This window comes from Mus musculus, chromosome 17 (assembly GCF_000001635.26).
Source record: "Mus musculus strain C57BL/6J chromosome 17, GRCm38.p6 C57BL/6J".
NCBI classification, from domain to species: domain Eukaryota; kingdom Metazoa; phylum Chordata; class Mammalia; order Rodentia; family Muridae; genus Mus; species Mus musculus.
Genome location: NC_000083.6, coordinates 73,959,942 through 73,985,639, shown reverse-complemented (window position 1 = coordinate 73,985,639; position 25,698 = coordinate 73,959,942). Strand labels below are relative to the sequence as shown.

Sequence of the window (25,698 nt, the reverse complement as noted above, 5' to 3'; positions counted from 1 at the left end):
TTTCTGTCTCTTAGAGAAGGGGTGTTGGGGACGCATCTTAATGTACTATCTTTTTTTTGGACATTAAAATGGTCATTGGAGAACTTCTTAGGTTGGCTAATGTCAACTGAAGAAGGCGCAGTGGAAATACAACTTTGGGTGGTGTACTTTCAGGGGACCAAGGGGTCAGACCTCTCTATCTCTCTTTCTTCCTTCCATAACCAAAGATATGCCATGAAAAGGACTTAGGAAACCCTATAGAACAGAGAAGGGGAGGCAGGCAAAAACCTCTGTATTCAGTTCTGGTGAGTTTGCAAGGGCCGTGTCCTCCCTGTTAGCATTCTAGGGTCTTTGTTAAACCTGCTCTTCATACCTGTCTGAGTGAGTGAGCAATGTCCTGCTTTGAGAGCTTAAGCGGAAGAGGCTGAGCTCCAGGTATGAACCAATGCAAACGAAATCAAAGAGGAGAAGAAAACAGGCTCAGAAGCCACAATGCTCCAAGCACCAGGATTCTTTGAAAGGGACAGGTTTGGATTCAACAATGACCAGGAAAGGGAAGTTTTCCATCCTCCACCAACTACAACTGAAGGAGCAGGGAGGGTACCGGATGCTTTTAAGGTGAGGGAGGGAATCCAGTGTGGTCTGCTTTTATTTAAATCTGAAAGGTCAGAGCAATGAGGGGGGGACTGGTGTGGGCTTTGGAGAACTAGTTCCCCTGCAACCAGAAGTTGTAAATTGGCTTAGTGGAGGAGGAGGAGGAGGAGGAGGAGGAGGAGGAGGAGGAGGAGGAGGAGGAGGAGGAGGAGGAGTCTGCCTAGAGCTGGAGAATGTGATGTGAGTTTTATGTCCTGTACATGGAGCGAGGGTATTAACGTCTCCTTATTCAGTTTGGCCTGGGAAGGTGTCAATAACGCCTTCCAGGGGTGGACCCTGGGGCTTTTCTGGCTGCTCTTGATCTAGACACCCCCCCCCTCCACTTCCTGTGGTGTGACTGGCCAGTGTGATTTCTCATTCCTAAGAGCATCTGCATGCTTTCTTCTCAAGCACGCAGCCTGAGGTCATGTCAATTCATGCTTCTCTGCCTCTACATGAAAGCAGAGTGCCTCCACTTTGCTCTTCAATCATGGAGGAATTATAATGGAGAGCAATAAATTCACCCCAGTAAGGGCTGCAACCGCAATATTTTAATCACTTGATGAAAATCGCTTCCTTTAAAGAAGAGAGCACCTTTTTTTATTTTCCCTCAATTGTGAGGAAAAAAAGACCCTGAAACTCTGTCATTGGGTTCCCTCCTGAGAGTGTTCATGGATGTATGAAGTTCATTATAGACAAAGAAAGATAAGCTGAGCGAGGAAAGAAGGAATAGATAGCTCTACTCTCTGGAAGGCTCCGTGTGGCTGCCAGATGCTTGAAAGGATGGAACACATAGTTTGTGAAAAACTTTTGACACAGGATGGAAAAAGCTTTTTAATGTTTTATTCAGAGACAGGGAGTTTTAATCAGTATAAAGCATATTGTGTGGGACAAGGAGAAAAAGAAAAAGGGGGAAAAAGAGTTTTGGACTAATGTTTTTTTTTTTTTCAGAGTCATGAATAGAAACAGCAATATTTATAGTAAATAAAGCATAGTGAATATAGCAGCCCTTTTCACAACATGCAAGATGTGGAAGGAGCCCAGGTGCCCATCAACAAATCAGCCCAATGTGATGTAAACAGTAAGACACAATTTACCATAGAACACGAGGAGGGTTCTGATGCATGTTGCCATACAGGGGAACTGGGAGGATATTGTGATAAGGGGAACCAAGCAGTCCTAAAGGAAGACAAATGCTGTATGACTCCACTCAGGAGTTCCCTGGAGCAGTCAGTTTCATAGAGACAGAACGAGGAATGCTGATTGCTAGGGCTGGAAGGAGGGAGGGATGAGGAGTAGTATTTAAAGAGTGAGGACTTTTGATTTTTAAAAGGTTCTAGAGATGAATGACAGTGTTTGCAGAACAACACAAATGCATTTAGTGGCATTGAACTGTATTAATTTTATTTATTATTATTATTACTGTTATTATTATTTACTTATTTGCTTTATATCTTGCTCACTGATCCTCTTTCAGCCACCCCCTCCCACAACCCTTTCCTCACTTCTCTGAGTGAGTTGGGGCCCCACTGAGAATCTTCCATCCTGGCACATCAACTCTCTGTGATGCTAGGTGCATCTTCTCCCACTGAGGCCAGATAGGGCAGCCCAGCTAGAAGAACATGTTCCACTTACAGGCAACAGCTTTTGGGATAGTCCCTGCTCCAGTTGTTCGGCACCCACATGAAGACCAAGCTGCATGTCTGCTGCATATGTGTGGGGAGGCCTAGGTCCAGGCCCTGTATGTTCTTTGGTTGGTGGTTCAGACTCTGAGAGCCACTAGGGTCCAGGCTAGTTGATTCTGTTGTCTTCCTGTGGCGTTCCTATCTCCTTAGAGGCTGCAATCCTTCCTTTTGTTCTTCCATAAGAGTCCCTAAGTTCCATCCACTGTTTGGGTGTGGTTGTCTGCATCTGTCTGAGTCAGCTGCTGGGTGGAGCCTCCCAGAGGACAGCCATGTTAGATTCCTGTCTACAAACATAACACTATCATTAATACTGGCAAGGATTGGTGCTTGCCCATGGGATGGGTCTTAACATGGGTGGTTATTGGTTGGCCATTCCCTCAGTCTCTGCTTCATCTTCTCTTCCTGTTCCTGCCTGGCTACAGTTCAGTGAACTGTATTTTTTTTTAAATATATATTTACACTTTTGAGAGTTTCATATGTGTTCCATACTTACATCATTTCCATGCTTCCTGTTCCCCCAGAGACCTTCCCAGTCCCTCTCAAGATCATAATCTCTCCTATAATTGCTAGTGTTACACACACATTCACATACATGTATAGATACCGATGGGGCCTATTCAGCATTGCTCTATGTGTGTGTGTTTAGTGCTGACCACTTGGGATTGGTTAACTTACCAGGGACTAGTCCTTGGAGAAGTCTGACTGATTCTTCCTTTTTCAGTTGCTACTGATTTTTTTATAGCTCTTTATCTGGATGGGACATGGTCAGATATCCCCTATCTACCTTGGCATGCCAGCTGTTGTGGTGCATTACACAGGTCTTGTTTAGCCTGCCCTATTGCTGAGATTTCATGGATGTAGCATTCCTGTCCTGTCTAGGAAACACTATCTAGCAGCAGGCATCCTAGACCTCCAGCTCTTACAATTTTTATCCTTTCTTCAACAATGTTTGCTGAGCCATAGGTGTAGGGGTTGCATTGTAGATGTGCTAGCTGGGACTGGGCACCCTATAGTCCCTTGTAACTGTACATTTAAAGGTAGTAGAGTGGTAGATGTTATGTCATTTATATCTTATCAGATTTGAAAAGCAGTGAGAAGGATAACTGTTATCTGCAAAGTTTATACTCTGTGAGTTAAGTGTGTGTGCCGTGCATGTGTGTGTGGAAATAAGGGGGTGTACCTGCTCGTGTATATACAAGGAGAGGCCAGGGCAGGACAGTGGATGTCTCCTCCTGCACTCTACCTTCTTGCACTGAGACAGGGTTTCTCTCTGAACTGGAAGCTCACTGTTTTGTCTAGGCTGGCTGGCTAGGGAGCTCTCAGGCTCTACTGTCTCCGTCCCTGATAGCAGATGTTTTAGGTGCAAGCAGCCATATTTGGATGTTTACATTAGTGCTGTGGGATTGGAGTTAGGTCCTCATGTTTATAAATAAGGTGCTCTTGCCCACAGAGTCATCACTCCAGCCCTGAAAAAAACTCCTTTTCTTTAATTATAATTTTAACCTGTGTTCCGTGAAAGAACATATGGGGAAGAACATACTGTTTGGGTCAGCTAGAGAGTCCTCAACACAATACTTTAAAAAAAAATCCTAAAGTTCATGTGAACTTAGGACTATTTTTTTCCCCTAGTGATCACCTGATAACCATTAGAAATGAATTTCTGCAAAATACTAGTCTAGAAAGCACAGTTTCACACATTTCTACCATCTATGTAGTAGATAATGTCTGCAAAGCAACAGATGTCTTTCTTCATGAACTTCAGAAGCTCATTGCTTGTAGATATTCTTAGAGGACCTTGGATTAGCCATGAAAAATCAATTTGTTGTGCTTTGATACTGAGACCATAAATTTAAAAATCTCTAAATGATGTGATCTAAAAACTTGAAAACTAGTTGTGTGAATTTTTCAGAAGATACCAATCAGTCATTATCACCCAGACAATATCTACCTACACATGATTTGGATGCCTGAACTCATGTGACTTGTTATAAAAAAGGCAATCTAGTGACAGCAATTGTAATTACAAAATTGGTAATTGGCCTTTCTCTCTCTCTCTCTCTTCCTTCATTCCTTCCTTCCTTCCTTCCTTCCTTCCTTCCTTCCTTCCTCCCTCCCTCCCTCCCTCCCTCCCTCCCTCCCTTCCTTCCTTCCTTCCTTCCTTCCTTCCTTCCTTCCTTCCTTCCTGTCTCCCTCCTTCCCTTCCTTCTTTCCTTCCCCTCTATGTGTAGCCAGGTTCCCTGACATAAGGGAACATATCAGTGCTGCTTGGAGAACGAGGCTTATGGAAGGAACCCTCACAGCCACATTTCACGGTCAGGCTTTCTCTCCACCTCCATGTACGAGTAGCTGCTGAACAAAGATTCTTTCACAGTGTGCTCCATGGCCACAAATCAATATTTAGGCAGATCATTTCTATTCTCTGGAAATAAGAATCTTGGTTAGACCACAAAAGTTTCTGCTAGCCAGATCTGGCATTGTGAGTTGGATCTCTGAGACTTACATGAAGGAAGGAAAGAACCATTTCCTTAAGTTACTCTTGGATATCCCAGTAAGTACCATGGCATGTGTATACTTGCATATACACACACACACAAACACACACACACAAATAAACAAACACACACACATGAACACAAACACACACACATATACACATAAAAAATACAAATATGCACACACACATACATATGTACACACACATATACACATACAAATACACAAACTTACATACACATACATATTCACAGACATACACACATATGTACATACACACATGTACACACATACACATATAAATATAAACACACACAAACACACATATACACAAATGTACACATACAAACATACATATATACACATATATACATATGTACACATACATACACATGTATACATACATACACACATAAACAAATACACACAAATACACATGTACACATACATATACACATAAACATACTCACAGACACACAAATACACACAAATACACATACACACACAGCACACACACAAACACACTCACATACACACACATACACATACACATATACATACACACTGTACTTTAAAAAAAAATTAAAAAAGTTTCTTCAAGCTGTACTGCAGAGTAATTGTGATAAAAACTGCATGATACTGGTACAGCGACAGATAGGTAGATCAATAGAATAGAATTGAAGACCCAGAAATGAACCCATACACCTATGGTCATTTGATCTTTAACAAAGGAGCTAAAACCATCCAGTGGAAAAAAGACAGCATTTTCTTTTCTTCTTTTTTTTTTCAATTTTTTATTAGATATTTTCTTCATTTACATTTCAAATGCTATCCCGAAAGTCCCCTATACCCTCCTCCTCCTGCCCTGAGCATTTTCAACAAATGGTGCTGACTCAACTGGCTGTTATCATGTAGAAGAATGTGAATTGATCCATTCTTATCTTCTTGTACAAAGCTCAAGTCTAAGTAGATCAAAGACCTCCACATAAAACCAGAGACACTGAAACTTATAGAGGAGAAAGTGGGGAAAAGTCTCGAAGATATGGGCACAGGGGAAAAATTCCTAAACAGAACAGCAATGGCTTGTGCTGTAAGATCGAGAATTGACAAATGGGACCTTATAAAATTGCAAAGCTTCTGTAAGGCAAAAGACACCGTCAATAAGACAAAAAGGTCACCAACAGATTGGGAAAGGATCTTTACCAATCCTATAGGGGTATTAGTCCAATCAGATAGGGGACTAATATCCAGTGCATACAAAGAACTCAAGAAGCTGGACTCCAGAAAATCAAATAACCCCATTAAAAATGGGGTACAGAGCTAAACAAAGAATTCTCAACTGAGTAATACCGTATGGCTGAGAAGCACCTGAAAAAATGTTCAACATCCTTAATCATCAGGGAAATGCAAATCAAAACAACCCTGAGATTCCACCTCACACCAGTCAGAATGGCTAAGATCAAAAATTCAGGTGACAGCAGATGCTGGTGAGGAACACTCCTCCACTGTCGGTGGGATTGCAAGCTTGTACAAACCACTCTGAAAATCAGTCTGGTGGTTCCTCAGAAAATTGGACATAGTACTACAGGAAGATCCAGAAATACCTCTCCTGGGCATATACCCAGAAGATGTTCCAGCTTGTAATAAGGACACATGCTTCACTATGTTCATAGCAGCCTTATTTATAATAGCCAGAAGCTGGAAAGAACCCAGATGCCCCTCAACAGAGGGATGGATACAGAAAATGTGGTACATTTACACAATGGAGCACTACTCAGCTATTAAAAACAGTGAATTTATGAAATTCTTGGGCAAATGGATGGATCTGGAGGATATCATCCTGAGGGAGGTAACCCAATCACAAAAGAACACACATGATATGCACTCTCTGATAAGTGGATATTAATTAACCCAGAAACTTAGACTACCCAAGATACAATTTGCAAAATACATGAAACTTAAGAAGGAAGACCAAATTGTGGATACTTGGCTCCTTCTTAGAATGGGGAACAAAATACCCATGGAAGGAGTTACAGAGACAAAGTTCAGAGCTCAGGCAGAAGGAAGGACCATCCAGAGTCTGCCCCACCCATGGATTTATCCCATAAACAATCACCAAACCCAGACACTATTGCATACGCCAGCAAGATTTTGCTGAAGGGACCCTGATATAGCTGTCTCTTGTGAGGCTATGCCAGTGCCTGGCAAATACAGAAGTGGATGCTCACAGTCATCTATTGGATGGTTCACAGGGCCCCCAATGAAGGAGCTAAAGAAAGTACCCAAGGACCTAAAGGGGTCTGCAACCCTATAGGAGGAACAACAATATGAACTAACCAGTACCCCCCAGAGCTTGTGTCTCTAGTTGCATATGTAGCAGAGGATGGCCTACTAGGCCCTTGGTCTTGTGAAGATCATATGCCCTATTCCAGGGGAATGCCAGGGCCAGGAAGCAGGAGTGGGTGGGTTTGGGAGCAGGGTTGGGGGAGGATATAGGGGACTTTTGGGATAGCATTTGAAATCTAAATGAAGAAAATATCTAATAAAAAATTTTTAAAAGTTTCTTCTAGCTTTAAAAATTATTTTTTTTAAGTAAAAGTAATTTTTCTTTTTTTTTTTCTTGGCAGATCAAAACTTCTGTTTTCACCTTATGGAATTTTGAAGTCTAGACATTTACTGGTTTGTAAGCACTTGCCTTCACTTTATAGCTCCTGTCTGCAAACATTTTGCTTTAGAGCAGCTCTCTTTTTCTCTTGTCACCTTTGCTGCCAAGCAGTTGACAGATTGTTCTTGGAAAAGATGAATGTTTTTAAAATTCTGGCTTATTTGAAACAGAAAAGAACATTTAAAAATGAAACAGAGCAAAGTTATTTTTTAAAAAAATTGTAAATGGTAACTTTCAAAGACAGGTACTGAGAGAATTAGAATACCATTCAAAAATGTCAAACAAGACAAGAAAAAGAAACAGAATCAGAAAACAACGAATGCTAATTATTAAGCTAAATAAGAGAAAGAAAGGAAAAAAAAACATAGGAAAATGATGCACAAAATAAAAGGACAGGAAACCCACACATATTTTAATAAATACTATACATGGGGCAAATATGCTAGCTAAAATAGAATAGTTTTGAAAAGGCTGCCATAAAATTCTGTTATGTGCCTTTTTATAAAACATAAGCTTAAAGCTTAAAGAATTTTCTATCCTTTTTACTGCTACCTAACCTTAAGAAAACTGGCAATGATATTACATTCAGTTAAAACAGACTTTTAAGAGGCATCTTTAGTGGCAATACTAATGTCACTATTCAAAACTTAAAAAGTTAAAATCATTAGAAATAAGCCTGTACCCAGTTCTTAGGCCAGAAAGTAAAGATCAATAAACTGCCTAGAATTGCTAGATAAATGGACAGAGTCAGCACCATGATGGACGTTTCAATGAAATCATTTTCAGTTGTTGAGATGTGAAATGGATAAATATGAGGTTCACGGCTAGCATTAATGGATGATTATGTTACCCTTTTAAGTTGGCTGAGTGCCTGTTCTATGGCAGAGCCCATTCTAGACATTGGTTAGAGTGCTGGCATATGGTTATGGCCCATGATCTGTGAGCCACTCAGTCTGTCACTGAGAAGACCACTGAGACAACCTTGTTCGACACAGGATGAAGTCTGAAGGCATAGATAAAGCTTACAGTCTGGACTTGTGGCACACAGGAGGAACACATGGCTTAGGTAAGTAATTTCACCTCAACCTGCCCACCAACAGAGTGTGGTGCAAAGCCTAGCTCTAACTGTTGACAGGTAACATAACATCAATAGTTGAGGCCATTAGCATAAATTCCCCAAAAATGGGAATGGTAGATACTATTGTTATTTTGCAAAAAAAAAAAAACAAAACCTTTGAACTAACAGTAGCTACATGTCTTACAAACATTATCATTGCTAAGTAAGTACTTTGTGCATGAGTACTGAATAGATGAATGTAATTTTCCCAAAAACCTTTATCATTTTATGTATGTGGGAATCATTGTTGGTGGAGTTGAGTCCTATCATTATTTGTAATGGTTCGTTGTGTTAGGACTCCAGACTTTGACTAAAGTGTTGCATCTTATTTCACACCCAGTTCAAAATGGCCACTGCTATGGTTTGAATGTGTGATGTCCTTCATGGCTTATGTGTTGGAGCACTTGTCCCCTAGTTGGAGGAGCTGTTCTGGTAGGTTGTGGGACCTTTGGGTACGGAGCATAGCGGGGTTGCATAGGCCACTGGGGATGGGGGAAGGATGCCCCTTAAAGGTGATATTGATGGCCCACAGCCCAAGCTCTCTGCTTTCTGATTCATCAGTGTAGTAAGTTAGCTATTCACACTAGATTCTCCCACAATGGATGGCTCTCTAGCCTCCATGTCTTCTCCACATGCCCTTCCCCTTCCTTCAAACTGCTCCTGTCAGGCCTTATCAAAGAGAACTCTCTGGATATGCCTTGGCATTCTATCATAATGTTTATATAAAATTCAGTCTATGAAACTACTAATGTTTTTCAAAGTATTTTTCATCAGTGGCTGGTTTCCTGTTTATGAGTTGTCACTCCATTTTAAGGGCTGACATGTGGCCAAGAATCAAAATAGCAGCCCCAAGGCATTTCTGCAATCTGTAGTTTACCTAATAAAATACACCAGCAAGTATTTATCAAAGGTTTCTGGAATGTCAGACTTTTACTGTGATGACAAATACATCTGGGAGTAAGTTTTGATTCCTACTCCAAAGCTTTTTACTGTTCAGGGGGAGAAATACGAAAGGCATAAAACCTAAGTTTATCCCTTCTGTGAACAAGAGGGGCATGGCAAGGTCACCTATTCACCCGATATGAAGCAAACTGACAAAGAGAAATGAAAGTCATAAATATCAGGCATAGATAACTAAGACATTATTCTAAGACAAAAGGTAAAAGATAACCCTGGCATTACCAGTGTTACAGAATTCAAGATTTGCATCTAGAATTTATATACTAGAATTAGTATATAGAATATAAATGCTTCTTTATAGAGGTAATAAAGTACTGATAAATGAAAATTTAAAGGCAACACCAACTATAACTTCAAAAACATAAAAAACTTAGATGTCAAGTCTTCCTAAACTGTTCTAGAGACATGCGCTCTCAAACAAAATCTCACTGGACACTTGTGTTGACATTTGTAAGCTGATTTTAAACACAAAAATATATTACAAAGGCCCCAGAATAGCTAAAACAATTTTGGAAAGGTTATTAGAGGACATTTGCTTCCTAGCCGCAGGCCTTACAAAACAAGAGTGATTAAGACACTGGGTCATAGACACAAACTGTCACATAGACAATAGAATCAGGAGTGTTCAACCTATAGCCCATTGGCTGCATGCACCCCAAGACAGCTATGAATGTGGCCCAACACACCATTACAAACTGATTTAAAACACTATAAGGTTTTAATTTTGTTGTTGTTGCTGGGCTACTCACTTACAGGGCTCCCACACATGAACTTTTTAGATGACTGTTCTAGTTAGGGGTACCCTTGCTATGCTGAAACACCACGACTAAAGCAAGTTGGGGAGGGGAGGGTTCATTTGGCTTACTCTTCTACATCACTTTACTGAAGGAAGTCAGGACAGGAAGTTCAAGCAGGACTGGAACCTGGAGACAGGAACCGATGCAGAGGCCATGGATGGGTGCTGCTTTCTGGCTTTGTCTTGGTGACTTGCTCAGCCTGCTTTCTTATAGAAACTAGACCTGCCCAGTGATGGCACCACCCACAATGGGGTGAACCTACCTACCTCAATCACTAATTAAGAAAGTGTTCTGCAAGCTTGACCACATCCCTGTCCTCTTCCCTGTATAGTGGAGGCACTTTCTCAGTTGAGGTTCCCTCCTCTCAGATGACTAACTTCTGTCAAGTTGACATAAAACTAGCTAGAACAATGAAATTGTCATGTCACAATATCAACAAGTTAGACACACTTGGGAGAATCAAGGAACAGCTCCTCAGATAGACAGTCAATTGACCCATAAACTAAGTTGCCAAAAGAAGCCAATGTGATCCAAGTTGTGAATTCGAGTTCAGTGGAACAACTGGATTACTGTAGGAGAAAAAAAAAAAAGAGAGAGAATCTTACTCCTGCTTCACACCATTCACAGCTAGATTACTGTATGGGAAAATGAGGATTCTACTCCCGTTTCACACCAGTCACAAAAATCAATAGCCAAGATCTCATTGGTTCAGTACAGAAAAAAAAAAAACAAAAAAAACCCAAAACAAAACAAAACAACAACAACAAAAAAAAAACCCAACTCAATTTGGAATGGACACTGATCAAGAAATGAAACGGATAGAGAAGCACATGGAAATCACTCAAAAGTATCAGTAACTTGGAGGTCAAAAAAAAAAAAGCAGGAAACACCACAAGACATAGTATTTAAGTTATTAAAATCAACATGACTGAAAATGTTAAATGTTGAGTTGGTTTTGGGGGTAGCTAAGATTTTTACAGCATCTATAGTTGGAGTATAACATGTGACACTCATCTTGAAGGACAACATATATATTTCTTATGAAATGAAGCCTACATCTAATGTATGATATGATATTCTATAGAGAAAGATAATAGAAAAGACAAATAAATTGTGGTGTTTTCCCAGTGAGATACCACTTAACAATTAAAAACTAAAAGAAGGAATGACTAGAGCCAGAAGAGCATGGATGAATTTCATTGCCCCAAAGGGAAAGATTCGAGATCCAAAAAAAAAGATATTCTGTACAATTACAGTGGCAGAAATCCTTACACAACATAAGTGTCACCTGTAGCAATTGGAACAGGATCCCTACTACTGGGGAGACAGAGTGACAACTGAGAGTCATTATTAAAGAACTTTCAAGTTATGATGTAAATTGTGGTGGTAAAATGAGTGTATACATTTGCCCCAAATTACACACAGGGCACTTGATTTATGCATCTAGTAGTATATGAATTAAAGCACAAAGAACTTTGTTGTGGACTGCACCCTGGCCATTGCCTCAAATCCTAGACAGGAATTCACTGATTCTGCTCTCAGATGCCATTCTTGGCTCTGTGAAGCAGTCCTTACTAATGACCATGTGACTTCTTTATTTTTTTGTATTAGCCAACACTGTTTGACTTCACTTCTCTTTTACTGAGGTTACAGCTTATGAGCCGTTATTTTTTATTTAATGTATTTTAATTAAAATAGAATTAATTATTTCCCCTCTTTCTTTTTCTCTCCCCAGCCCATCCTGTGATTTCCCTCCCTTGCAAACCTTCTTTCCTTCTTACATTCCTCTGTTGCAACACAGGCCCACGTAAAGGGAGGCATTCAGGTGAGTGCTTCAGTCTCCCAGCTGAGTAGATATATATGGCATTTCTTTTCTATGGTAACTGTTCTAGCTGTAGGCTCATGACTTTCAACACTAAGCAGGAGGTGGGCACTGCCAGTTGCCACCTTGCTGAGGTCAGCTCCTTAGCCCTCCTCAAGGAATAGCCACGCATCTCCACTTTCCTGACTTCATTCATCCCAACCCATAATCCTCTCAGATACTTTAACTGTCTTGTATTCATTGTAAACAAAATACATCGTCCCCTCCCAAACCCAGCAAGGAATTTAAAAGTCGGTCTTTCCCCACTACCAAATCTAATCACCTGGTAGTGTCACCACACAGCTCTTTTCCTTCTCTCCCATTCTGGGAAGGGCTGTTCCTTCTTCCTGTCCATGAAGCCGAGCTCCCTAGGGATGCTCCATCTCATTTTTGCCTCACAGCTGTTTTGTCTGCCCCGGTTGGTCGCCATCTCTGCTTTCACTAAGGGACCACGGAACCAATGTTCAGGCAGTTGCTGACTGACGACCCTTGCTTCCACTTCTCTGCCTCCCTCGGGCATTCTTCAGGGTGCTACCCAAGAAGTTAGAGGGCTGATGATTATAGTTGAATCAAACCTATGGTCACGTGATGGGCAAACGTCTTTAAAGTTGTGGGTGGTCACGTGACAGGCTGAAATGTGCATCTAGACAAGTGTGTGAAATGTGTCTCATCTAGACAAGTGTAGCTTGACCAAGTATCTCCAGGTATGGGAAGTCAGCACTGTGTGCAGATGCAGCCGGCCAGTTAAGACCCAGGAACACAGGGCTAAGCGGATTAGATATTTCTGAGTCGATGGAAGGACTGTGGTTACCCGTCTCATCCTCTAAGGGTCCTGAAGCCCTGCTATTAGAGGTCACTTAGTTCGATCTCTGCTCGGTCCCAACAACTGAAACAAACAGGCACCATGAACTCACTTGAGCAATGTGGCCCCAGATAGACCTGGTGGGAGGAGCCCACACTCCTCCCTTCCTGGGTGGTCCTTGGTGTCTCAGTGTGGATGCAGGGCACTTTCTTCTGAGACGTGCCTAGTGAACATCATCGGTTCGTCATTAGATGCACGTGACCAGGAAGTTCTTGGAAGAGTGACTTAAAACAATATAACAGCCGCAAAGCTGTTTCTGCTCAGAAAAAACATCTCTTGTTCTGGCAATTGACAAACATCGTCTTACAACCCCAGCTCAGGAAAACATTGCTATTTTCATTCTACAGAAAGGGATGAGTTTAAAGAACATAAGGATCTTTCTTACCCAAAGGTATAACATTCATAAGTGGCCACGTGAATTTGCTTTCTATGCTTGCTGCACCCCTCTTGTGTCCTCTTAATCTGCATGGCATGTAGTTAGTTATAAGACTACTCATGCCTCTCAGATTATATTATTGTCTTCTCTGACTCTTATTCGAGGACCCTTTTCTTGATAGCTCTTCCTATTGGCCTGCTAATAAGAGGATATTTCCCCCCTCCAAGTCTCTTGAAAATAGTTTCTTTGTGGCAAGAATTGCTTCTTACAAGGATGATGGGGGCAAGTTGTGGGAATCATGGTAGCAAGTGTTTCCCCCGCCTTTTGACTTCCAATCTACCATGAGAGACTGTAGCAGGATACAAATGCCTGCAAGGGACGTGCATCATTCAAGGCACTAGCCCTGCCCATAAGACCAAGCTAGGGAGTCTCCTCAGATACCCACAGCCATCACCTAACATCTGCCTAAATACTAGGGTGCTCCAGCAGAGGTTAAACCAGCTGCAAGACTCTTCTCCCCAGAGCTCTTTCTAGAACTAATTGTCTCTTTCTCAAGACAGCAAGAACATCATAATTAGGGAGCATGCTAAGGCACCCACTGGCCCTCACAGATCAGACAGTGCCACTTCTTGCTCCAGCCTGCCGTCACAGAGTCTGTTCTTAAGCTAGCCCGTCAACTTTGTGGGTGACTAATTCTCAGCTGGTGCCTGTACTGGGCCTTTCAGGACTCATGACAGCTGTCTATGAGGAGCTCCTGGTAGGAACACGAATAGCCTATCTGAGTTCTGTTTTTCCAGAATAGTGTCTACCCATCCTGTATACAATCCTCTCTTCATTCCCCTCCCACCCCCGTTCATTCCCCTTCTCATCCATGGATGGTAGCCAAAAGGAGGCAGAGCTGCAGGTCCTTAGTGAAGTAGAGGGAGGGTGCTGGGCATGTGAAACTGATGCTTTAAATTATAATATGCTAATTAGCTACTTGGTGGCGGTGATATCTGATTCCCTCGTCTTGTTCTTAGGCTCTGGGGAGCTGGACTTGAGGAGGGATGTACCAACTCATTCTACAAGTGTGAAAGTCACTGACAGATTTCATACCTTCTGTCCACAGGAGGGAACTTTTGTGTTCCTAGAGGGACAAGGGGAAGCAGAAGGGTTTTGGAAAGGGGAAGGGGTCACTCTCCTGCAGATACAGTAGCTCCTCCAGGCTGGGAAGTGGGAAGCGTTGTACTACTCTCTGAGGCTTTTGATGGAGATGGGTGGACCAGCCCTTGGTTTTAACCATTCTCAAAATGACCATTTTTTTTTCTCCCCACAAATGACTCACAAATTCTGGGGCAGACAATCTGGAATCATGCAACAAGAGACCAGTAGGCCACAGCAGTGGGCAAGGTCCCATCTGCTGCCTTCCTCATCCTCTAGCTGGACCAATTTCTCACATGTCCAGTTTTTATCCCTGTGCACATAATTTCTAGCCCACCCCATTTCCATTAGTGACTTCTGTTCCCAACCCCCTTTAGGAGTGTTCCACCAATCATCATTTGGATGGAGTCATGAACCCTGACTAACACCCACAGGGCCCAACCCTTTCTGGAAAGCGGTTTCTCTTAAACCAGCACTTCTGGTGAGTGAGTCTATTTTTAGTGGAACTCACTTCCTTGTCCCCAGATTCCTGTTGAGGGCAGTGGCTGCTTTGTTTTTGCAGCTCTGAGGGTTTCCTCCTCGATTCTTCCCCCTGGCTCAAATCCAGTGCTGGCTGCATCTCTGTACTGAGTTGTTGCCAGTGCCTCTGTGAGCCACTCAGTTATAAACACAAAGTATAATAATATAATTGCTTGAAAATATCACAGTGAAACCCATTTCTTTAAGAGAGAGAAAGAGAGAGAAGGAGAGAGAGAGAAAGAGAGAGAGAGAGAGAGAGAAGATGGTGACGAGGTGGAAGAGGAGGAGGAGGAGGGAGAGGAGGAGGCATTGTGGAGACATTTTAAAAGAGAAACTAGTGTTTTCAAAAATATAGGATTCTATCAAGCTCAGGCCTGAAGTGTGGGAAATAATAGTTCTTACTTTTCCTTTTAATTGTTACACAGACAATTAAAAATCATCATCATAACTCCACCCCTTGCCAACTTGATACAAAAACACATTACTCGAAGCCATAACCTTTAATTCCTTGTTCGTAAGCTATCTCATCGTAAAAAATGGAGTCCTACCGTGAGTGTTCCCATAGTCTTTAACAAGTATAACACTTTAAAAGTCCAAATCCTTTTATTTGAAATCCTATCACATCAAAATAATTTAAATACTTTCAACATATGATGGCACAGAATCAAGACTCTCATTCCAGAAGGGAAGAACAGGGTATAGCAAATGAACACTCATACCAAAGCAACTCCAAAATTTTGTAGGGAGAACAACAAATTTTGTGGCTTTGGTGATCAGTATCTGGGGCTAACAATAAAATCTCTCAGAACCCTAAGGGCCTGGGCAGCTTCACCCTTCCAGCTCTGCTCCCTATATCCGATGGATATTTTCTTTTAGGATTAAGTCAGCTCCACTCCGTACCTATAGTTCTCCTTGGTGGCCATTCCCCAGTCCTGGCATCTACAGTATTCTGGGGTCTTATTACAGCTTAGGCTTTGCAGTCACAGTTTCATGTGAGAGCCTTTGAGGCTCTTTTTTGGGGGGGGGGGATTCCAATCTTGTCAAAGTTTCCTGGCCTCAACTGTTCTTCAAGCAACACCTGACTTCTGTATTCTATGATTTACAAACCAGTACCAAGCGGCTAACTCTTACATTGCTTAATTCTGTTTTTACCTTGAGGTGTACCGCAGCCTCCTTGGATCTCGGAGACATCACTTTCTGTGTGGTGATCCTGAGGAAACACTTTCCTGTCCCCCCAGTGTAACATGAGAGGCTCCCCTACAATGGGACTGGATTTCTTAAAAAAAAAATAATAATTCTGCCTGTCTCTTTAGCATAAGTCCATACTGAGTCTTTCCCTACCAAAAACTGTTCTGCCCTCTTCAAGTTTAGATTTACTTAGATTTTTTTTCAGGACACAGACAGAATGGAAGCTAGATTCTTGGCTAACATTTTATAAAAATGGCTCCCATGTCAGTTCCTGATGAAGACCTCATCACCATCCTATACCTCACACATGCTGGGCCCCCACTGTCTGCATTTCTCTCTGCCTTTTCATCTTCCAAGCTCCCATTAGAAAGCAGCCGTTAAGCTATTTTCAAGGCTAAAATTCCAAGGCTTTCTACATTCCTCCTCACAACACAACATGGTTAGGTCTACTTCAGCAATAACTTCATTTTGTTACTTATTTCTGCCCTAGTTGCAGTGATGAAATCCTCTTACAGGTAGCAGTTTAGGAAAGATAAGGTTTATTTTTGCTTACAATTCCAGATTATAGTCCGTCACCATAGAAACGTCAAGGTGGGAACTGGAAGCAGGTAGTCACATCGTACACATAGTCAAAAGTGAAGGGAAGTAGACGTATTCATGTGTGTTGCTCGGCTGCTTCCTTCAGCCTTATAGAGTCTAGCACACCAAACCAAGCATTGCTGCTGCCTATTTTGGAGCTGGGACTTCTCATGTCAACGTCAATTAAGGCCATTAAGACACACCCCACCCTGCCCCAGACGTGCTGAAAGGCCAGCCCAGATAATTTCTCATTGAGACTCCTTTCTCCACATGATTCTCAGTTGTGTCAAGTTGACAGTTAACCTCACCATTATTTCCTACACAGGCTATCAGCCTTCTACACCCATGCATTCAATAAACCCTAGATAAAAAATATTTAGAAAAATCCCATCTTGAACAAGTACAGTTTTTCTTGTCATCTTCTCTTAGTAAGAAGTATATCTATACCATAGCACTTACATTATCTTCAGTATTATACATAGTATGAAAATTATTTTAAATGTAGGAGGGTGTAGGCAGGTTACAGACCAGTAGTTCTCAACATGATACATGGTGGGGGGGTCACATATCAGATATCCTGCGTATCAGATATTTACATTATGATTCATAACAGTAGCAAAATTATGGTTATGAAATGGCAATGAAATAATTTCATGGTTGGGGGTCACCACAACAGGAGGAAATACTGTATTGAAGGGCCAAGCCATTAGGAAGGTTGAGAACTACTGTGTAGGTAAAGATATGGAAAGGTGGGAAGACTTTATTTTAAGGACACACACACACACACACACACACACTTTTCCCTTGGAATTTTAGATATGACCACTGGGCTATGTGATATATTCACAAGGCAGCCAGCACACAGATTCTTATCACTTCAATTAATGCTGTGGGATTCTTAGAATAATAGTGATAAAAAGATAAAGATGATGAATGGGGACATTTTGAGAGAGAGAAAATATTGATAGTAATCAGGTCTGGAAAATGATAGTTGGCAGAGTAATAGTGACTATTAATAGTCAGGTTTGGCTTCCCAACAGGAGAGAAAAGACAACTAAGAGACCCGGGGATAAGAAGTTTGATTAGGAGGCTGTGAATTGTCTGTCTGTCTGTCTGTCTGTCTGTCTGTCTGTCTGTCTGTCTGTCTATTTCTCAAACACTGTTCCCCTTCCCAGCCCCTTCCTCACAGAGTTCCTCCTCTCATCCCCACTTCTCCTCTGAGAGGACACACCCTTGGTATTCCCCATCCCTGGCACATCAAGTCCCTGCCAGATTAGGTGCATCTTCTCCCCATGAGGCCAGACAAGGCAGCCATGGAGACTGAGCTACACATCTGCTGCATATGTACTAGGGGTCACATTCCAGCCAGTGTATGTTCTTTGGTTGGTGGCTCAGTCTTTGAAAGCTCCCAGGTGTCCAGGTTAGTTGACTCAGTTTGTCTTCCTGAGGATTTCCCTTCCCCTTCGGGGCCTTTAATCTTTCCCCCAACTCTTCCATAAGTGTCTTCAACCCTCTCCAGTGTTTGACTGAAGGTGTCTGCATGTTTCAGCCTACTGTTTGCACTGTAAAACTCTCAAATGACAGTTATGCTAGGCTCCTGTTTACAAGCATAACAGAGTATCAGTAATGTCAGGGATTGGTGCTTACCCATGGGATGGGTTTGGACTTGGGCTGGTTATTGGTTGGCCTTTCCTTCAGTCTCTGCTCCATCTCTGTATTTCTTCTAGATAGGACAAATTTTGGGTCACAAATTTTGTGGGTGGCTTGGTGTCCTTCTCTCTCCACTGGGGGTCTTGCCTGTCTACAAGAGGTGGCTTCTTCCAGTTCGATGTTTCCACCGTTAGGCATCTTGGCTAAGGTCACCCACATTGACTCCTGGGTGCCTCCCCTATTCCAAGTGGGGATTTCCTAGAAATTCTCCCCACCCCCGAACAGCTGCAGATTTCCATTCATTCTACTGACCCTTTGGACCTCTCTCCTGTCTTTACCCACACCTAATACGGCCTCCACCTCACCTACATCTAGTTCTCTCCCTCTTTGTGCCCACTATGGATATTTTGTTTCCCCTTCTAAGTGTGATTCAAACAACCTTGTTTGGGCCTTCCTTCTTGCTTAACTTCTTTGGGGTGTATCAAGGGTATTTTGTACTTTATGGTTAATAACCACTTATCAGCAGTGCATTCCCTTGGAGAGTTCTAGAACTACGACATTCAGAAGGGGAATGGCAGGTGATCTTTTGGTGCCCTTTGAGCCCTCAGAGGTTGCCATTTAAAATATCTTAATATGTAACTCTGCATTTGGCATCCTTGCTGAGAGAATGATGACTTCTGGAAAGCAGGTAACAAGCTCATTGGCCACCTACAATGGTGGCCCAGAGCATCCTGGATATAATAATATATAATAAGGTACAAGAACAACACTCACAAGCCCTTTGTGGCTCTAGATTTAATGAGTACTTAGTATGATGCCCGACAAAGGACCAAGTCTCACTAGAGTTGATAAATGAGTAGAAGTACAAGGTATACAGCCCATCTTTGACAACAAAGTATAGGGATTGGAATACCCAAGGCCCAGAGCCTGAGGATAAGACTCCAGTTAAAGTAGGGGCTTATGGAGGGCAGGTGATTAATGGAGTTTTGACTGATGTCCGACTCACAGTAGGTCCAGTAGGTCCCCGGACACATCCTGTGGTGATTTCCCCAGTTCCAGAATGTATAATTGGGATAGATATACTCAGAAATTGGCAGAATTCTCATATTGGTTCCCTGAACTGTAGAGTGAGGGCTATTATGGTTGGAAAGGCCAAATGGAAGCCTTTAGAGTTGCCTCTGCCAAAGAAAATAGTGAATCAAAAACAGTATCGTATTCCTGGAGGAATTGCTGAAATTACTGCCACTATCAAGGACTTGAAAGATGCAGGGGTGGTGGTTCCCACCACATCTCCGTTTAACTCTCCTATCTGGCCAGTGCAGAAAACAGATGGATCATGGAGAATGACAGTTGATTATCGAAAACTAAATCAGGTAGTAACTCCAATTGCAGCTGCTGTACCAGATGTAGTTTCGTTACTTGAGCAAATTAACACATCTCCGGGCACCTGGTATGCGGCTATTGATCTGGCAAATGCCTTCTTCTCAGTACCTGTCCATAAGGACCACCAGAAGCAATTTGCTTTCAGTTGGCAAGGCCAACAGTATACCTTCACAGTTTTGCCTCAAGGATATATTAACTCTCCTGCCCTGTGTCATAATTTAGTTAGAAGGGATCTTGATCGTTTGGATCTTCCACAAAATATTACATTGGTGCACTATATTGATGACATTATGCTGATTGGACAAAAAAAAAAAAGTTCTTCTCCCTAGGAGTGCACGCTCATTGGTGACATTTGTTTATCAGCTTTGCATGTGAGCAAGCCAGGCTTCCCATGCACGGCTCTGCCATTACTGCCATTATGTTTTTTTCATTCCAAATTATCAAACATTTTCTGAATAAATACAACAACGTTATATTAGTCCTTCAGATATGTAGGGACATATTCCTGGAGACTTGAAACCATGGATGGTAGCGAATCCTGAATTTATTATGTACGTTCCTAGCATATAATGCTTTTCATGTAAAAAAGCATGTTCTAGGTTCTCTGGCATATTTTGATTTCCGGCATCACTAGGCTTGTGCTTTGGGCGACGTTAAAACAAAGCTCATCAGAACATAAACACTGTGAGGCTGGTGCACACTGTGTGGATGACTCACAGTCTGGCGGAATAGAGCAGGGTACTTGAGATGTTGCCGTCCTACTCCAAACAGCAGGCGATTCCAAACTTACAGATTGTTTATTTCTGGAATTTTTCCACTGAGGTTTTCAGATCATGGCTGATCACGAATAACTGAAATTGCAAAAATCAAATTTGTGGGTGAGAGGGAGACTGCTGTGCTATGTGTATAATATCCAGATAATGGTTCATCTTAATTATCCTTATCCTTTTAAATCAAATGAAAAGTTTATGCATTTATGTGCAAGTAGGAGAGAGGTATTTAGTTTGAGGGGTCATTTAATGAATGAGATGGGCCAAAGTGGGGCTATCTCCACTATGTGGATTCTAAGGTCATTCTGGATATTGATATTGATATCAGCCTGTAGGGAAAAACAAAAAAACCAGGAGACAAGATATTGTGCACACTACAGACACCCATTTGACTTCCTCGAACCTCAACCACATGGCTTTACCCATGTATAAGAAATCCAGAAAACGATGTTTCTCACTGTGTATGCAGTGGCTTTCCCATAGAGAGTCTTCAGTAGCAAAAGAGAGCATAAATATCTGATGGGCAGGTAGATCAGCCCTCATGCTTGGATTCCCTTGGGCACAGGAGGCAGAGACAATGCACACACAAGTCATTGTGTAGCATTTCAGCTGATAACAAAGCAACTAAACCAAGCGAGAAGAGTGAGAGGAGCCTTAATGTTCATATAATGTTCCCGGTTGGTCTCTGCTGGCCAGGATTGTCTTCAGGGTACCCGTGAGCTAAATCTTTGAGTGAGTGAAAAAGTTGAGGTGACTCCTGAAGGCTACAAGAGTAGCTCAGATTAGAGAGCCTTTCCAGGTGTTCAGCTAGTCACAACATACACTACCCTGTCATTACTCCAAATGGCCATGCGAACTTACAGTTTACTTAGTACAAAAGACATTGTCAAGTCAGAAGAGGAATATGGAACAATTCAAATGTAATAGTGAGTAATTTAAATCTAAATGTAAAGTTGAAGTGGTTTTAAATTTGCTTCTCAGGGTTTTTAAAGCCTTGAGTCTCTGTGTGTTATAGTATAGAATCATGCTATAGTAAAAATATTTTGGTTTTGACTCTGTGTCTATTTTTACATGATATGTTAAAAAAATAAACAGAAATGGAAATCATTAGAGAATATACTAGGGGAGACTAGCAGATTACCTAACAGATGATTAGTAGACAAAAGATGGCGAGGAAAGGTAACTGTTGCTAATAATATATTAAATGGTGAGCATAGGGAAGCCCTATGCTTAGAGAAAAGCGGAGACTCAAACTGTGTCGGGAACTTAGTTCATTCCTTGCAGGGTGGACTCAGTTCAGCAAAGACTTGTTGAGACTTCTTGTACCCATGACCCTATCTTAGCCCTGAGCAGGGTGGTACACAGTCTGGTCCCAGGGGCTTACCCTTTAGGCATTGGAGGAGAGCACTTCCAGCCAGAAGGCTGTAGTTCAGGCAAATGGTGGTACCATGAATGCTGGGGTGAACCCTGGTTTATTACTGAGCTCCCATCAAAGAGATGAGTTCTTTATTGGGAAATTGGTGACAGATGTAGATACTGGCACTCTCCATCACCACAACTGGCAAGCCTACATTGCCCGTCTTCATTTGCTTTGTCTAGAAAGGGGATATAATAATAACTTCCTTGCCCACGTAATAGGACTATTAGAAGGATTGAATGAATACAAGGGAGGAGAAAAAATCCTATTTGAGTGTCAAGGACTATTATTATTAAGACCAGCTTAATAATATAAATGTCTGGCAGGGCCAAGAAGGAACTGAACACTGGGTAGTGGTGCTCTGAGAACCCAGCAAGATCTTTTATCCAGAGTGGGGCATATATAGGGTGTAATCAGGTTTAGTACAAGGTAATTTAGAACAATGGAGCAGATTGGAAGAATTTTCTTTTCCTTGCAAGTAAAATTTGTTGCAAACAAAGAAAACGAACACAGTGTTATAGATAAGACTGTAATTCAAGACACAAACAGGGAGTGTGCAGACCACAGCAAAGGCTCACACTGCAGTACAGGGAACTGGGGACACAGCAGGCATGTGACAGGCCAAAACACAGTCTCAATCCCAGGAAAGACTTTCATTGTTGGTTCATTTTTGGCATTTGGGACGAGCTCTAAAGCCTTGTCTGAACGTACTTTCCTTCAGGGAGTGGTTGGCTTTGAGGGAAATCCTGTTTTCAGAAACAACCACATGCTCTTGGCAGCATTTTGCATTTCTGATCTCTTTTGATTTCCTGGAAATGATGCTCCAATGGGAAGGAGCCTGTTTCAGGGAGGGGTTTTGTTTATCTGTGTTGTCTGTGGACTTTGGGACTCTTTGTACTAATGTGACATGCAGTGTGAGCCAAGATTTCTCTTAAGAAAGTGGGGTAAGTTAATGAAACCCAATGTAAGTTATAGCTGGCCTGTTTCCAGGCCATAAATTTCTATTAGCACACCTCAAATGTCAGGATTCATTATAACATTGAAAGCACATGTAGGGCCTTCAGTTTGAAAAAAAGTCCTCGTTTTAGGTTGCTTGCCTCTAATTTTGGTAGCCTGAGAAGTCTCAGAGAGAGAGAGAATTGACATTAACACGATGATGGCATAGAACCCTCTGGTATTCATACTCTGGCAAAAACACCAATTTGAACAAAAGTCTGCACTTGGAAACCTATGGGTTTACAGTAGCTGGGAATAACACAGATGGAAGAGATACACTGGAGAACAGGGGGATGGGTTTATACTATCTGTCCTTTCTTCCAACACCATGCTCTTGGTATGGAGAGAGACTTTCCAGCTGGGGGAAGAAGACAGAAGTGAGCACCAGAGTTTCTCTTGAATTGCACACTGGGTCTGATCCAGTAAATCCATTCCAAGAAAGCTTCTACCGCCCCAAGGCTTGTAGATCAAGCCTTCTGGCACAGTCAAAAGCCAAGGGGAACCTAGAGTGCCAGGTTACATCCTAGTACTTGGTTGTCCCTGTAGGCTAAGGTTTCAGGCTACACTCTGGTGCTCACTTAGCCTCTGTGGACTCAAGCTCTAGGCTGGCCCTTTGTGGGAAATAGGCCCCAGGCCCACACTCACAGATTCAAGCTTCAAGCTAACCAATTCTGACCAAATACACCTTGTTATCCCAGAGACCTGGGTGCCAGGCCTACCTGTCTGCTGACCAAGGTATCAAACTAGCTGATTCAGACATCAGCAGCAAGCTCGCTCATAGCAAACAGTAGGTAAGTTACCCCAAATCTCTTGAAGAAGGGCATTTAATATCACATTAAAAGAGCATTTAGTGTGGCATGAACTCGGGCCTTCCTGCTTGCATGGCGAGCATCGTTACCTGCTGAGCTAACTCCCTAGCTCCATCCAACAGCAGACAAATCCCGTTTAAAAGGAGTCATAAGGAGATTACGAGAAAATAACAAGATTTTGTCATGAAAACAAGTTAATGCATACGTAGCCTTTAATAATGTAGATGAGCCCCATGGCAATGGCCCAGGCCCTTGATTCCATCCTTTGGGAGGCAGAGGCAAGTAGATCTCTCTGAGTTTGAGAGGTCAGAGTTAGTTCCAGGACAGTCAGGGGTTCACAAAGAAACCCTGTCTTAAAAAACAAAACTATATATATATATATATATATATATATATATATTTCAGAACATTTCAGGGAATTGTGGAGCTGTAGTACAACATCTTTCTATTTTTCTTTAGAGCCTTGATAGACTCTGAGAGCAGTCTTATATTAAACATTAGACAGTCACAGGAGTGATTAGAATACAACTTTATAACATTTGATATAGCTCAGTACATGGCTAAGGGCACCAGACAACACAGGACTAAAATAATAATATTAGTTACCCTAGAAATCAAATGTAAAATATATATGTATGTGAAGTAAACATACATCTTTTAAAGTGAATATTAACCATTACTTTTAGAATATACAAGATATTGAAGATCTAAAGACTCCTATGCTTAAAAATACTTGAAGTAGTTCCGTTTCTCAGCTGAGGAGAATACCTGGCGGGCGGGTCAGCAGTTCAGCTGGACAGCTGGATAGTACAAACAGTTTTCCCAGCAGCCTCATGGGAACTGCTGATTTCCTGAGTGGCAGGCCTGTTTTGTATGAATTACCTATGCTAAGGACTAATTCAAATGGCATTTGTCCCCCTTCTAAGGAGGACCAGAGTATCCATACTTTGGTCTTCCTTCTTCTTGAGCTTCATTTGGTCTATGAATTGTTTCGTGAGTATTCTGAGCTTCTGGGCTAATATCCAATTATCAGTGAGTGCATACCATGTGTGTTCTTTTGCGACTGGGTTACCTCACTCAGGAGGATACTTTCTAGTTCTATTCATTTGCCTAAGAATTTCATGAATTCATTGTTTTTAATAGCTGAGTAGTACTCCATTGTGTAAATGTATCACAATTTCTGTATCCATTCCTCTGTTGAGGGACATCTGGGCTCTTTCCAGCTTTTGGCTATTATAAATAAGGCTGCTATGAACATAGTGGAGCATGTGTCCTTATTACATGTTGGACCATCTTCTGGGTATATGGCCAGGAGTGGTATTGCTGGGTCCTCAGGTAGTACTATGTCCAGTTTTCTGAGGAATTGCCAAAATGGTTTCCAGAGTGGTTGTACCAGCTTGCAATCCCACCAATGGAGGAGTGTTCCTCTTTCTCCACATCCTCACCAGCATCTGCTGTCACCTGAGTTTTTGATATTAGTTATTCTGACTGGTGTGAGGTGGAATCTCAGGGTTGTTTTGACTTGCATTTCCCTGATGACTAAGGATGTTGAACATTTCTTTTGGTGCTTCTCAGCCATTCAATATTCCTTGGTTGAGAATTCTTTGTTTAGCTCTGTACCTCATTTTTAAAATAGAGTTATTTGGTTTTCTGGAGTCTAACTTCTTGAGTTCTTTGTATATATTGAATATTAGCCCTCGATCAAATGTAGGGTTGGTAAAGATCTTTCCCCAACCTGTTGATTGCTGTTTTGTCCTATTGACAGTGTCCTTTGCCTTACAGAAGCTATGTTATACCCATAGGAGGAGATACAGAGACA

The 25,698-nt window shown here is 41.9% G+C and overlaps 1 long non-coding RNA gene across 1 annotated transcript; it reads left to right on the top strand.

The window, feature by feature from the left end:
- The first annotated feature begins 1,669 nt into the window (after window positions 1-1,669).
- Window positions 1,670-25,698, top strand: Gm30983. The gene is made up of 6 exons (XR_385755.2): window positions 1,670-1,693; window positions 7,418-7,469; window positions 8,451-8,521; window positions 8,913-9,004; window positions 12,065-12,154; window positions 25,682-25,698. It is a non-coding gene; the product is annotated as a predicted gene, 30983 (long non-coding RNA).